Genomic DNA, 14,654 nt, shown 5'->3' with positions numbered 1-14,654 from the left:
ATGCCTACAGGTCTATAGATACAGAGAAACAGGATAAAAGGAATATCTCCCCCCAGAGAAAAACAGGCACTAAATAATACACAATACTTACTGAAATGCAAATTACTAGTGAATTTATCTCCAGGAGAATATAATCAATGCCAGCTACCTTTACATAACATATACATATATATACACATCACAAACTTTATACAAATATATATAAAATATTAACAAATAAAAACTACTAGTGTATTCTACAGATCCATGCTATACCCATCGTACAAATACTCTATGAAAGTCAACTGCATTATTTTTGTCAACAATGTTTTAATTCTTCTTTCAAGCAACTTCCAATAATGTTAAACCATGCTATAATCAAAGATATCATTTATCTTACACTAAAACCCCAAGTCATTTTCAGTGAGCAAATCTTTGACTAAGAGAAGAACAAATGAAATTTTTATAGACTAACAGTTTTAAATTGTTTTTTTTCTGCTTCTTTTATCAGAGATGAGGAATACAAAATAATCTTCCTTTCTTCACTGATTGTGTACATCTAAACACATTAAATTAATGCAACATGATACACTTGAGCACATTTCGTGCCCGAGTACAGTGCTCCTAGGCTCAGCATTAGGGCTGTGTGACATTTCAATGGCTGTTTCATTTCAGATTCGGACGTTTCAGCGTCCAGAGACTGTGTGCTATCAAGGACTGCGAGCAGGAGATAGGCTCCTACTGCCAGGCCCTTCTCCCCCGGGAGGCAGAGGGTAGACCACGGTCTCCCTCCAGGACAAGGGAGGACTTGGGGACCTCCCTTTACTGTCCAGCCCAGGGCTTGGACCAAGGTGGCAAAGGGCCTCAAGGCCCACCGCACCAAGGCCCCTGCCCTGCTGGAGCTCAGCAACAGGTACGTACCTCTTGCAGCCCCAGCAGAGCCTGCTGAGTTGCCAGCTCCCTCAGGCAACACAGACAATACTGTAGCTACAGCCCCTGATCTCCCCAAGACCAAACACAAATTGTTTGTTGTGGGAGACTCCATCCTGAGGGGGTAATTCTTCTACCGCAACCCCTTAGCCCGGGAAGTTTGCTGCTTCCCGGGAGCCAGAATCTGAGACATTGCGGAAAAGATCCCTAAACTCCTCCAGCCCACTGACCACTACCCTATGCTCCTCACCCATGTGGGCACCAATAACACGGCTCAGAGCATTCCCAGCCGGGTCATGAGGTGCTACAGGGATTTGGTTGTGGGGCTTAAGGGTCCGAGGGTAGAGGTGGTGTCTTCTTCGATCCTCCCAGTCTCGGGCTATAGGCTGAGGAGAGAGAGGGGGATTCAGGTAGTCAACCAAAGACTGGGGCACTGGTGTCATCAGGAAGGCTTTGGCTTCCATGACCATAGTCCGCTCTTTGGAGAGAGAAGCAGTGAGCTTCTGGGAAGGAATGGTCTCAACCTCTCTCCACTGTGTAGGAGGCTCTTCTCAGCCAGACTGGCTGACCTGCTTCCCTGGGCTTTAAATTAAGCCCGCTGGGGGATGGGAGGACTACTGCCACTGCTGGCCCGCTGAGCAACCCTTGCAAAGCCAGCAGGCCAAGGCAATTAAGGGATCCCACCCTAGCCCTAGCCCTGGAACAAAATGTAGGCAAGGCAAGGGCCCCCAAGGGGACACTTGCATGCCTATACACAAATGCCAGGAGCTTGAGGAATAAACAGGAGGAACTTTTTCTCCTGCTAAATGCAAATAACTATGATGTCATTGAGATAACAGAGACCTGGTGGGACTCCACCCATGACTGGGCCACAGGTATAGATGGCTATGCCCTGTACAGGAGGGATCAAGTGGACAAAAGGGGCGGAGGCATAGCTCTCTATGTCAAGGAAAACTAAGCATCCCTGCAAGCCGACATTGGCACCCATGGTGGACAACTTGAGACCCTCTGGGTTAAAATCCGTGGAGAACACGGAACAGGGGATACTATGGTGGGAGTCTACTACAGACCCCCTACCCAGAGTCAAGACCTTGATCAGGAGTTCACCAGGGAATTGGTTGAGGCCACACGCTCCCAGTGTATGGTTGTCATGGGAGACTTTAACTACCCAGACATCTCGTGGGAGAAGCGCTCAGCCAAATCCAAGCAGTTGCAAAGCTTTCTCTTGAGTGTAGATGACCTCTATTTGACGCAGGAAGTCTACGGGCCAACGAGAGGTAAAGCGCTGCTTGACCTCGTACTGGCAACCAGGGATGACCTAATCAGCGACCTAATGATCGAAGGGAAGCTGGGTGATAGTGACCATGAGCTGATCACCTTCACCATTTACCATAAAGCTGGCAAGCCAGTCAGTAATACAGAAGTCCTTTACTTCAGGAAAGCTGACTTTGACAAGCTAAGAAGGCTTGTCAGAGAGGCCTAAAGGGCCACAACCCAAAGGAGTGGGGAATTCAGGACGAGTGGTTGCTCCTCACGGGAGCAATCCTGGATGCGCAAGCAAAGTCCATCCCATCTCGGAGAAAAGGCAGCAAAAGGGCACAGCAGCCCCCTTGGCTCTCCAGGGAACTGGTGGACCTCCTGCATCTTAAAAGGAAGACCTACAAAGGATGGAGGACTGGAACTACCACCAGGGAGGGATACTCTGATCTGGTCCAGACCTGCAGAGAGCAAACCAGGAAAGCCAAGGCTGCGACAGAACTCCAGCTAGCTACAAATATCAAAGACAATAAAAAGTCCTTTTTTAGATATGTGGGGAGCCGGGGGAAAAGCAAGGGCAACACTGGACCCCTGCTAAACCAGATGGGGCAACTGACAACCGATGCCCAGGAAAAAGCAAACTTGTTAAATGGGTACATTGTGTCAGTTTTTCACCAGTCCCACGGGACACCCCTGCCCACTGTGGGTCAGGGAGGCCCAGGTGAGGGAGATTCCTTGCCCTCCATTGAAGCTGACCTCATGAAGGAACACCTTGACAGGCTGGATACCTTCAAGTCAGCCGGCCCTGAGGGGTTACACCCAAGGGTACTCAAGGAGCTGGCAGGCATCATAGCTCAGCCCCTAGCACAGATCTTTGAGAGCTCCTGGTGCTCTAGTGAAGTGCCCGAAGATTGGAAGAGGGCCAATGTCATGGCTATCTTCAAGAAAGGGAGGAAAGTAGATCCAACAAACTACAGGCCCATCAGCCTGACCTCTCTCCTGGGGAAGGTCTTGGAAAAGATTATCAAAGAGGCCATGCTTAACAGACTAGCTGAAGGCAATATCCTGAGGGATACTCAGCATGGGTTTGTTGCAGGTTGCTCTTGCTTGACCAATCTCATTTCCTTTTATGACCAGGTGACCTATCACCTGGACAATGGGGAAGAGATTGATGTTGTATATCTTTATTTTAAAAAAGCCTTTGATCTGGTATCCCATGATCACCACTTGGCTAAACTGGCTAACTGCAGCCTCAACCTCACCACGAGGTGAGGCAAAACGCTGGCTTGCATCCATAGATGCTTCTCAAGCAAATCCCAGGACGTCTTTCTCCCCTTGTACTCGGCCTTGGTGAGGCCGCAGCTGGAGTACTGCATCATTTTGGGCTCCACAATTCAAAAAGGATGTGGAGAAGCTTGAGAGGGTGCAGAGGAGGACCACACACATGATCAGAGGTCAGGAAAACAGACCTGACGATGACAGGCTGAGAGCCATGGGACTCTTCAGCCTGGAAAAGCACAGGCTCAGGGGTGATCTGGTGGCCACCTATAAGTTTATCAAGAGTACTCAGCAGGATCTGGGGGAATGTCTGTTCACCAGAGTGCCCCAAGGGATGACAAGATTGAACGGTCACAAACTCCACTGCGACCAATTCAGGCTGGACATAAGAAAGAACTTCTTCACTGTCTGAGCCCCCAAGGTTTGGAATAGACTGCCGCCGGAGGTGGTTCAAGCACCCACTTTGAACGCCTTCAAGACACATTTGGATGCTTATCTTGCTGGGATCCTATGATCCCTGCTGACTTCCTGCCCCTGGGGCAGGGGGCTGGACTCAATGATGGTCGGGGTCCCTTCCAACCCAAATGTCTATGAAATATGAAACCTATGAAATGCAAGACTCCAGAACAGCTCCAAAACCAAACAGATCCATCCAAAATGTTTCGGAAATGTTTGGCATGTTTAAGACTGTTTCGGAGGTGGGCTTTCAGGAAAAGAGAAACTAAGAAGAGGGAGGGGGAAGAAAAGACTGCTCTGATATTGACATCTGCAGCTGGCCAGTGACAACCATTTGTCCCTGAGGTCCCTTCTAATCCCAATGCTCGGGGGGAAGGACAGAGAAGCACCAAAAAAGACTGTTTCTGAACTGCTCTCTGTCATTTTACAGCTGTGTCTGCATCTGCATAGCAACAGGAGCAGCAGCAGAGAGCAGCACCTGTAAGTTTGCAGCTTGGTAGTGCCTTCCTACCAAGTTGTAGCCAATCCTTTCCTATTTACCCTTGCCTACCCTCCATATTTTTATCCCTTGCAACTCTTTCTTCCCCAAAATCCTGTTATTTGTTCTTCTTATCCCACCCCACCCCCTAAACAAAAAGAAAACAGTACTTTTGCCTGGCAGTGTCAAATCACTGTGCACTGCAACAAAGCACTACACATAGCACTACATACTCACACAGACACACATTATTTTTCCAGCACGCGAAATATGAAGCATACTGGAAAGGCAGGTGCCAGGTCTTCTGGCAGGGGAACCAAAAGGGGCAAAGGGAGAGGTGTAATTTCCCCCTTCCCCAAACTTAGACGCACCCTCTTTCCTAGCACTAGCAGGCATAAGGCTTCTGGTACTAATGGCAGCAAGGAGGTGGGACCAGTGCCTGCATCTGCACTCCATCCAATAACACCAGCCAGAATAATAACCCCCAGCACCACAAGCATAACAAGCAGCACCAGCATGACAGTCTCCTCCACCCCCATTTCCGTTCCCAGCCTGAGCCTTCCAGTGCCAGAGGAAGAGCTGGATCTTGAAGCAGGGGACCTGAGCGTGCCCAAAGGTGCATCTCAAGCCGGTCCAGAGAGGTGCTACTCCCCCTCTATGCGACTTTGATCAGGCCGCAGTTGGAGTACTGCATCCAGTACTGGGCGCTGCACTTCAAAAGGGATGTGGCTAGCCTGGACAGGGTTCAGAGGAGGGCCACCCACTTGGTGAGAGGGCAGCAGGACAGGCCCTACAAGGAGAGCCTGAAGGACCTGAACCTGTTCAGCCTTAGCAAGAGGAGGCTGAGGGGGGACCTGGTGGCTGCCTACAAGCTCATCAGGGGGGATCAACAGCAAATAGGCAGAGTCCTTTTCTCCCCAGCATCACCTGGGGTGACAAGGAACAATGGTCATAAGCTGATGGAGAATAGGTTTAGGTTAGAGATCAGAAGGCAATATTTTACAGTTAGGGTGGCCAAAATCTGGAACCAACTTCCCAGGGAAGTGGTCCTCGCCCCTACCTTGGGCAAATTCAAGAGGAGGTTGGACCTGTCTGAGGTCTTGTGAACCCAGCATTCATTCCTGCCTGTGGCAGGGGGCCAGGCTAGATAATCTGTTCAGGTCCCTCCTGACCCTAGCTACTATAAAACTATGAGCGCCCTAGCAAAAGAAATTCTGGGGGTGGAGGAGGAATCTGAGTTTGTGCTCCACTTCACTCCAAGTTCCTCTAGAGCCAGGTGTCCATCCCCGGAAGGCAGTTCGGAGGAGTTTGTGGAGGCAAGTGGAAGAGGTTGTGGAGGCAAGTGTCTCAGCTGAATCAGCTCCTCCTTTTGTTGTGCCTCTGCCTGCTGAGAAGGGGGATCAGGCAGGATCCACACCCATACCCCAGAAGCAAGCAAGTAGTGTGGTGTAAGATCATTTTGAGGTAGCAGATGATCCCACATATGCTATCTGCCTGCATTGACGATGTAAGATCAGTCGGGGCAAGGAAGTGAAACACTTCAGCACCACGGGGATACTAATGCTTCTCAGGAGGCACCTCCCCCTTGCCCTTGCTCCTCCTCAGCCTAGCACCAGTGACAGTGTGCCCAAAAAGTCCCCCTCTCACTCCAAAGCCCCTGTCCCCAAGAAGCAGAGGCAAACCACCCTGGAACAGTGGGGCAAAGGTGGACAGAAAGCGGGTCATGTTGCAAAGGCAAGCAAAATCACCCAGAGAATTGTAGAGATGCTTACTCTGAATGGCCGGTCCTTCTCCCTAGCTGAGCAGCCAGGGTTCAGGCAACTCATGGCATTCATGGCCCCATCCTACCAAGTGTCTGCATGCACCACCTTCAGCAAGATGGTGGTGCCCTCCCTGTATGAGGCATACAGGAAGCATTTGAGGGAGGAGTTGTGCAAGGCAGGTCCACAAGTGGCCTTGCACTTCACCTCGGACATCTGGAGCAGCCGGGGTGGAGATCATGCCTACCTCTCTCATAGGGCACAGGTGTGATCAGTCAGGGCATTGGTGAGCTCTCCTTCAACCAGAAGTGATGGATGAATCCCACATGGCAACGGAGATCATGGTGGCCATGAACCGCATGGTGCAGGGGTGGTTTGTTGGGCAGGGTGAGCTCATGCACGGGTTCATGGTCACTGACAACAGGGGTAATATGGTCATAGTGATCTGTGATGTCAACTTTGTTGGCATCTGCTGTGTGGCATACAAGTACCACCTGATAGTCAGAGACACCTTGAAGGGTGCCGGGGCTGCCGGTGATGGTGCTGTCACAACCGGCCAGTTCATTTAAAAATGCAGGAAGGTGGTGGGCTACTTTTACTGGAGCATCAAAGGGGGCAAGATGCTGCAGGACAAACAGGCAGAGCTGAGGGTCCCAGAACACAAAATCATCCAGGATGTGGAGACTCAGTGGAACTCCACATACGTCATGCTGGAAAGGCTGGTGGAGCAACAGAAGACCATCCATGAAATGGCCTTGCTCAGGGAGATTGAGATCAGTGGCCTGCTTAACAAACCACAGTGCGATACCATCTTCCAGATTTTGTTGGTTCTCAAGCCATTCCTCAAGGCCACCGAGACCATCAGCACTGGCGATCCCCATAGTAAGAGAACTTGAGAACCAAATGGAGAAGTTCCAGGGGATCAATGTTCCTGGCTGGGGCAAGCCGCTGTCACCAGAGGTGCAGGCACTGGTGAAGCAGCTGAGGGAGGGCATCAAGAAATGGCTGGATCCATTATGGTCCAGTATGGTTCACATGCTGGTAGCCATGTGCAACCTGAGGGCGAAGGGGAGCAGAAGGGCCCAGGCAGGGGAATGTGGAAAAGGGGATCCACTTTCCTGTGCCAGTACTCCCAGCACTAGCCAGTCTCCTCCACGACAGCCACTGCCAATGTGGGCCAGGGGCATGGCTTCAATGGTGGGGTCCAGAGGCACCAGACCCCAGCCTTGGGCAGGCAGCACAGAGGCCTCAGTGGCTACCTATCTCAGCAAGGACGTGGAGCCACTTGACTATGACCCCTTGGCCTATTGGGCAACCCGTAGCCAGATGTGGCAGGATCTGGCCACAGTTGCCTGGGAATACCTGTCCTGTCCACTGACCAGTGTTCCAAGCGAGAGGGTTTTCAACATTGCTGGGGATGTTGTGACACCCCACTGCACCTCCTTGGATCCTGGCTTGGTGGAGTAGCTGATGTTCCTTAAGGTGAACCTCCCACTGCTGGGGTTCCCTAAGTTCCATGTGCAGACAGAGTGAGTACCACCCTCCTCACTCCATCCACACCCATTTCTTTTTTTTAAACCATTTAATGCCCCACTCTCAAGACCTGGAGGCAGCACTCACTACATCACCAGAAAGCAGAGGAAGAACATCTTCCTGCTGAGCTCCCATGCCAGGACGAACTTGAAGGTATGGCCTGGGGCTATGGGGGAGGAGGAGGCCCCAGGTCCTGGGCATGATCTAAAACTGCACCAGGAGTGGAAGGCCTGGTGGGACTGTCGGTGGTGCGGCAGTCCCCAAGAAATTCCAGAACCAAGGAACTCCCTGGTGAAAGACAGGTAGGATGTGCCTTATAACCTCCAGTGACCACATGCATGCACAGTCCTAGCTTGGGAAAGCCCAGACCTGGAAGATCTTTGAGAGGCCTGAACCTTGCTGGATGCAGTGGAGTTGTGAAGCTCAAGTTAAGCTTAGCTGCCTGCGATGCCATCTGTGAGGCATGGGCTTTTCACAGATGGGCTTATGAACTTCACTTCATCAACCTCCTAGATACAGGAACTCACGGACTCAATATAGACATTGGATTTATGACGCACTACAACCTGTCTGACATCTGACTCCCCAGGTAGCAGATACCTCTCCACTTTTTCCTACTACATCCCCCTTCCAGTCGCCCCCCCCCCCCCCCCCCAGCCTGTCCCTCATCCCCTGACACCTCAATTTACATTTTCACTGACTTGGCTTTCTTGCCTGCATTGCATGCCAGCCTCTCGCTTCTTTACTATTCCTTCCATCCAGGAAGAGCACACACAGAGACCAACTGCAGGTGCTTCCTCAGTCTGATGAAGGGTTTTTAACTCCAAAAGCTTGCAAAGAACAATTTCTCCAACTACTCTGTTGGTCTAATAAAAGATATCAGACTGACCCTAAGAACCTTATCTGGGCTATGGCCTTGGACCAACACGGCTACAACCTACACCCCTTAACACACACAAGTGACACGAGTTTTGTTTTCAGCAGTTTGATGTGCAGTTTCACAGAAACCCCTGCACCACTCTGCCTGAAACTTAGCAGGTCTCCCTCATGCCCTCACAAGGGGCTATGTATGTGACAGGACAGGTGCTAATGCGGATGGCCATTTAATACCCCACTCTCAGAGCTGGAGATGGTAGTTTACTTTCTCACCAGCCAGCAGGGGAAGAACATCTCCCTGCTGAGCTCCCATGCCAGAAAAAACTTGGAGGAATAAGAGTTGGGGCTATATGGGGAGGAGAAGGCCCCACAACATCCGGGGCATGACCTAAAATGCTCCCTGCCAGGGTAGGGAGACCTGGGTGGGACTGTTGGTGGCGCAGCAGCCCCAGGAAATGCCAGGACCATGAACCTCCATGGTGAATGGTGGGTAGGAGGCACCTGATAACCTCCAGCCACCGCACAGGCCTGACTGGAGAAAGCCCAGATCTGTAAGATCTTTGAGAAGCCTGAGGCTTACTGGTTGTAGTGGAGTTGTAAGGGTGAGAACAGGGGCTACCATCCCTGCAATTTTTATCCCGCTGTGCCTTAACACACACACAGTTGCATGTCACGAGTTTTGCTTTGAAAATTTGAGGTGCAGTTTCCCAGGAACCCCTGCACATATCTCCTTGAAACCTGGCAGGCTTCATAGTCTCAGAAGAGGATAGCATCCCTGCAAGTTTCATCCAAATCAGGCAAGAAATGAGAAAATTATAGGCAGTTTTGTGATTACCCATTACAGCCTATGGCCAAAACACCAAAACAGAATCAAAATTCTGAAACAGTTTCGGCCAAAAGTAAATGGGACAGTGATCCAAAACATCAAAATGAATCACTGTCCCTCTGAAATGCCAAATCTGAACCGAAACAAAACACAGCCATTTCGCACAGCCCTACTCAGCATCTACATGTACACCTGAGACAGCAGCACTTTGAGCTGAGGCAGAGCACCCCAGGCTGGCAAGAGGTACAGGGGGTCAGCCCCAGGCTCTGAGTGGTGGCATCGGACAGCAGAGAGGCTGGATGGGGCATGACAGTGCTGAAGTGTGGGGCTAGGCAGCAGGCAGCCCCTGTACTTTAACACCCTTGTGCCCCAGCCAGCCCATGTCACTGTCTACACGTGCATTTTGGCAGAGTTAAGTACTCCAATGTAAGATAGTACTATCTTACAGCAGAGTTAATTTACTTCACCCATATACTGGTACGTGTAGATGGTAACACTTTATTGTGGAGCTAGTTAGTCAACTTTGCAGTAAAATGCACGTGCAAATGCACCTATCTTGAGCTACAGGTAGATGCTGCTTGTTTTGTTGTTTAAGCATGTTAATTTTTCCTATGTCCATGAAGGGTTTCTTGCTTTATAATTTTGTCTGTGATAAAATCCAATAAAACAGAACCACAGCATGCTGCACTAAATTCCATCCTTAAATATTCGGAATATTTAGACTACTGATAGAATAATGTTCTTTCATCAGAAGGACAATATTCTGTGAACTCTTTTCCCTACAATATTAGTGTCTTACTTCAATTTAAACCTTTATATTTTCCCAAAAACGTTATAAAATCTTGCCTTAAATAATCTAAATAAAATATTCTCTATCACTTTTGGAAATCAGTTCTACTACTGAGCCTATGAGAAAAAGGAGAGCAGGGTCAGGGCAAAGAAGGAATCAACAACTTAACTATTTTTCCTAGATTCTTGTATTATTTAATGTGTACTTACTTTACATTAGCTTTATTTGTTATAAATTTTACTTGGTACTTTTCTTATCTACTTTAAGCAGGTGCTGAAAGCTCACTAACCTTAAGGTAAGTATAGTGCAAGCATAAGGCAAAAACAACCAAAATACTTTTTTAAAGCTATAAAGCCACTGGCATCAACATGCACGCAATGTAACATTAATCCCACCTTAATGGCATAAAAATTCATGAAATACATGCTTGAAGCACACTAAAACTAAGGGTTATCCTAATAAATACAAAATTAGCTTTGTTAGCACTTGGTTTTTTTCCCCTAAAACTTATTTAAAAGGAAACTACTGTCACATAGTGTGAATAAATCAAGCCTGTAAGCTTATCAATACACAGTGCCTTCATATTTTTTGCCATTAATTTTCCACTTTGTAGAGAGTAAATCAAAAGGATAAGATACACACTAGGTTAAAAATAGCAAATGGCACAAACTCCTGCAGCTATAAAGTCATTGATAGTTTATCAATTAGTCCCAATGGGAATAGCATTGAATCCAATGTACGTATGCTGAAAAAGTTACAGTTCCACACAAATTACTGGATTCCAAGTACAGTACAAGGGACATCAAGACACATCATAACTTCAAGGGAAAGAAAAAAGTATCAGAATTTTTTTTAAATAGTTATTTCCTATAACCACAGGAATGATCACTGTACATGGCATCACGATTTCCAAGAGTAGTTCCATAGTACATATATTCAAATTTGAAATAGCAAATACTTTCTAGGCAAAGATATATGTATATGATCTAAACTTTACTTGACTTAAGTTTTCCCCTTAAAAACTGAACAAACTGACATTAATTTTCAATCTGTAACATTATTTTAGAGTGCTCAAAACCCCTTTTTTTTTTTTTGAACTTCTTTTAATTAATCTTCTTTTCCAGCACCATTCTGTTATCTTCCGGCCACAGGATGCTTCTTCTCATTAACACATAAACAACATTTAATCATTTAAAACAGCATATTAAAAATAATGCTGTACAACAAACAGGCACTAACTGCTAAATTTCTGAGGCCAAGAGAATGTAATCTGTTGTTTATGCTTTTATAACATGAAAAGTAAGTAAAGTAAGTAAAACTGAACATTATCAAAGGGTTTTTTTTTTAAACTAGCACTTACTGTGCATATTTTTTAAGGTTAACTTCTAGGATCTTAAAATGAATGGTGATCATCTATGATCATTTAGGCAATGATTCATTTATAGGCATTTAAATTTATTAATTCAAACAGAAGAATTCAGGCCTGTAACAGGGTCCCATCCCAGGGGTGGCTGTGATGCCCCTGGAGCCCCTCTTAGCCCTTGTCTCTCTCTGTCCTCTAAGAAATCTCCCCTTCTGCTTTCCTGCCATGCCTAGATATAAATGTGTACTTGTAAAAAAAGGGAGGATGCTCCAGGGATTCTGGAGACAGGTCTCGTACTAATTAGCACAGGTGTCACTACTCATCACCATAAGGGCTGATTAAGTGGCCTCCTCATCTCCCCTTTTAGCCTCACCCAAACCCCGCAGATGTTATCAATCACTCACTTGTCATCAGGCGTTAAGCCTCATTGTCCAATCTGGTCAGTCTCTCCTCCATGGACCTTCAGTCCTAGTGTTAACTCCAGTCAAGTCCAATCCATGCGGGCCTCTAAACCTGAAATAGTCTCTGGCACTATTGAGGTCTCCAGCTCCAGTCCTCTGCCACTTCAACTGTCCCCAACAGATTCTGCCCCTTGGGAGCTGTGGGTCCTTGGCCCTACTTTTTCTTGCCCCTCATGAGAACAGGGTCCCTGGCACTACCTGCTCTCCTTGCTCTGAGGCTGTGGCCCTGCTCCTCAGCCTTGACCCTTATCCTTCAAGCCCTGGTCCCACTCCTGGACCAGATGAAACCTCCACCATCCCTACAGCTTCAATCCCTAAATCATCGAACTAACACCCAGCTCAGGTGTTAGTCAGGAGCTTTGCTGCAGCCCTCCTGATCAGGCGCTCTTCTCTCTATGGCTTCCAGGTAAGACTACCTACCTAGCTCAGGCCCTTATCAAATCTTATATCCTGCAAGCCCATCCCCTTTTGGGTCATGTGGCTCCCTTGAATACCCTTTGCCACACCTGCAGCCTGCTTCTTCTGTTGCCTGCCTTTTGTTAAAGTAGCAAAGGCACCAAGCTCCCTGCTACAAGGCCCCATAGAAAATGTCCTACAAAGTCCCACAGGGAAGATATTACATTTTCATTGGCATAATACTCCTCATTTTAATTCTGCAGTCATATCATTAATCCCTGAGTGAACAGCACCTCCCCTGGATCTTAGAGCAGGGTAATTTAGGGAGACAGTCCACATTTTAGAGTAGAACAAAACACTTTCTAGAAGAATAACATGGGAAATAAAAATATCTCTATCACTGGCAATGTGTAGGGGGGTGCAAGTGCACCCTGAGATTGGCCATGCACCCCCTAGAAGCGCCAGCCGTGAAACTGGAAGTGCCAGTGGAAGTGTACTTCCAGTTTTGCTGCTGCTGGCAATGGATTGGATGATTGGCCACTAAGGGGACCATGCCCCCCCACCAGTAGGTGATCAGCTGCTGGGGGATTCTCCCTCCCCCCGGTTGGTGATTGGCCATTGGGGGATCCCCCTCCTCTCCATCAGCAATCTGGTGCCCCCCAGACTCAGGAGGCACAAGTAGCCCATGCACTTTATGAGGCTGGGGTTGAAAAATCTGAATAAATCTTCAAGGAAATAGATTAAGCAGGGTACACAGAAATGAAAGACAGCAAAGGCACAGAAGTGAGCATCAGGCTAAATCTTTATTAATTTAATAACTGTGAGGGTGTTTTCCCATTTAACAGGACCCAGTGTAGTGTTACATGGCTCTCACCATATATCCAATAATTTAGAGTAGACCCTCCTTAACCAACCCTAAGAGAACAGTTCACTTTTGAACCTTCTCACCCCTCCTTCTGTGATGGGATTAGAGAGAGGGTGCCAAGGAGGACCTCACTTTAGAAAGACATCTCATCTCCCTTTCTCAATATAGCACAGTGCCCACCAGTAAATCCCAGCTCTCATTTATCTTTGGAAACTAGTACTTTCTACACAAACCCACACTGGACACTAAGGCCAGGTACCAACATTACACTTTTACTGGTAAAAGTGATCAGAAAACAGTCGATACTCATAACAGAACAGAAGTTTGCTGCACACAAACAGGTTAAAAACATCAAAACCAAATCTAAGTGTAGTCTTCCATGTCTTTCTCCGGTACATCTCATATGGGGATTCCTCTCTAGCCTCGCCGTTATTCTTAGGGATGAACAGCTTGTTTCCTGGAATGACTTCAGGTTGGTTCACCAGAGGCCTTCGTCTGCCACGTCTTTCATGATGATTGCCTTTAGATTGAGGAGACAATGTTTTGGTCCCGTCTCCCCTTAGCATCTCCCCTTAGTCAGTCCTGCTGTTCCACCTTTGTGAGGCTCCAACCTCCCCTACACCCCGCCTAATGCCAACCTTGATATCATCACCTGTGTTGTTAAGGCTGATGTCCTGTGCCGTCTTTGATGCTCGAGTTCCTGGAATACGATGGCCGCCAGGTGTGAGAGATGTTACTATCCCGAGCGTTTCCCCTGGCCTTCCTCCTTTCCAATTATACATTGTCCGGCTTCAGTACTGGTCCGTCCCCTGCTGCGTCTCCCCTGCCCCAGGCTGGTACTTGCCATCCGTCCATCTTGCCTGTATTCTTCTTCCACCGAGTCGTGCCGGGCTCCAGTCTTTGCTGCCAACTTCCTAGGTCCACGTCAGGTCTGTGGACAAATCCTTGGGCCCCCTCTGGCCCTGCACTATCATGGAGACCCCCTTCTTGGGGTATCCGCCAGGTCCCCTCACTGGGACTGCTTGCGTTCTCTGGCCCCTCTAGGCTGGCTGGGGACACCACTTCTGGTCCCCCTCACTTGTCTTCCACCAGGCTTTTTATTCTGGATCTGGGGATCTGGCTGCCCAATTGGTCCCAGCACGCGGTTATAAAGCATGCCCGCACTGGCGGGGTTTTTGATCCTGGCTCCCTCGGGCTCAGTCTTTTTTTTCCTTTTTGTATTTTCCCACCTCCTCCGCTCTGTCTCGGGTAAGTCCTTTCCACACTAACATTTCCCCCCCCCGCCCCACCACAAAGGACAAGTGTGTGTTCTGTTCACTACCAATCTAAACTAGGCCACTTAAAGAAAAATACGTAACCTTACATCAATTCCGCCCACCTCAGGCTTTTTGAATGTTTGTGTACCT

At 48.2% G+C, this 14,654-nt stretch overlaps 1 protein-coding gene across 1 annotated transcript in view; it reads right to left on the bottom strand.

Annotated features, from left to right (window-relative positions):
• The window catches only part of FBXL17 (F-box and leucine rich repeat protein 17), a 503,943-nt gene that overhangs the window by 347,368 nt on the left and 141,921 nt on the right, over window positions 1-14,654 (bottom strand). The window lies entirely within an intron of this gene.

Source organism: Alligator mississippiensis, chromosome 3, assembly GCF_030867095.1.
Source record: "Alligator mississippiensis isolate rAllMis1 chromosome 3, rAllMis1, whole genome shotgun sequence".
Lineage (NCBI taxonomy): Eukaryota > Metazoa > Chordata > Crocodylia > Alligatoridae > Alligator > Alligator mississippiensis.
Note: the sequence above shows the minus strand (reverse complement) of the source record. Positions and strands in the feature narration are given on the sequence as shown.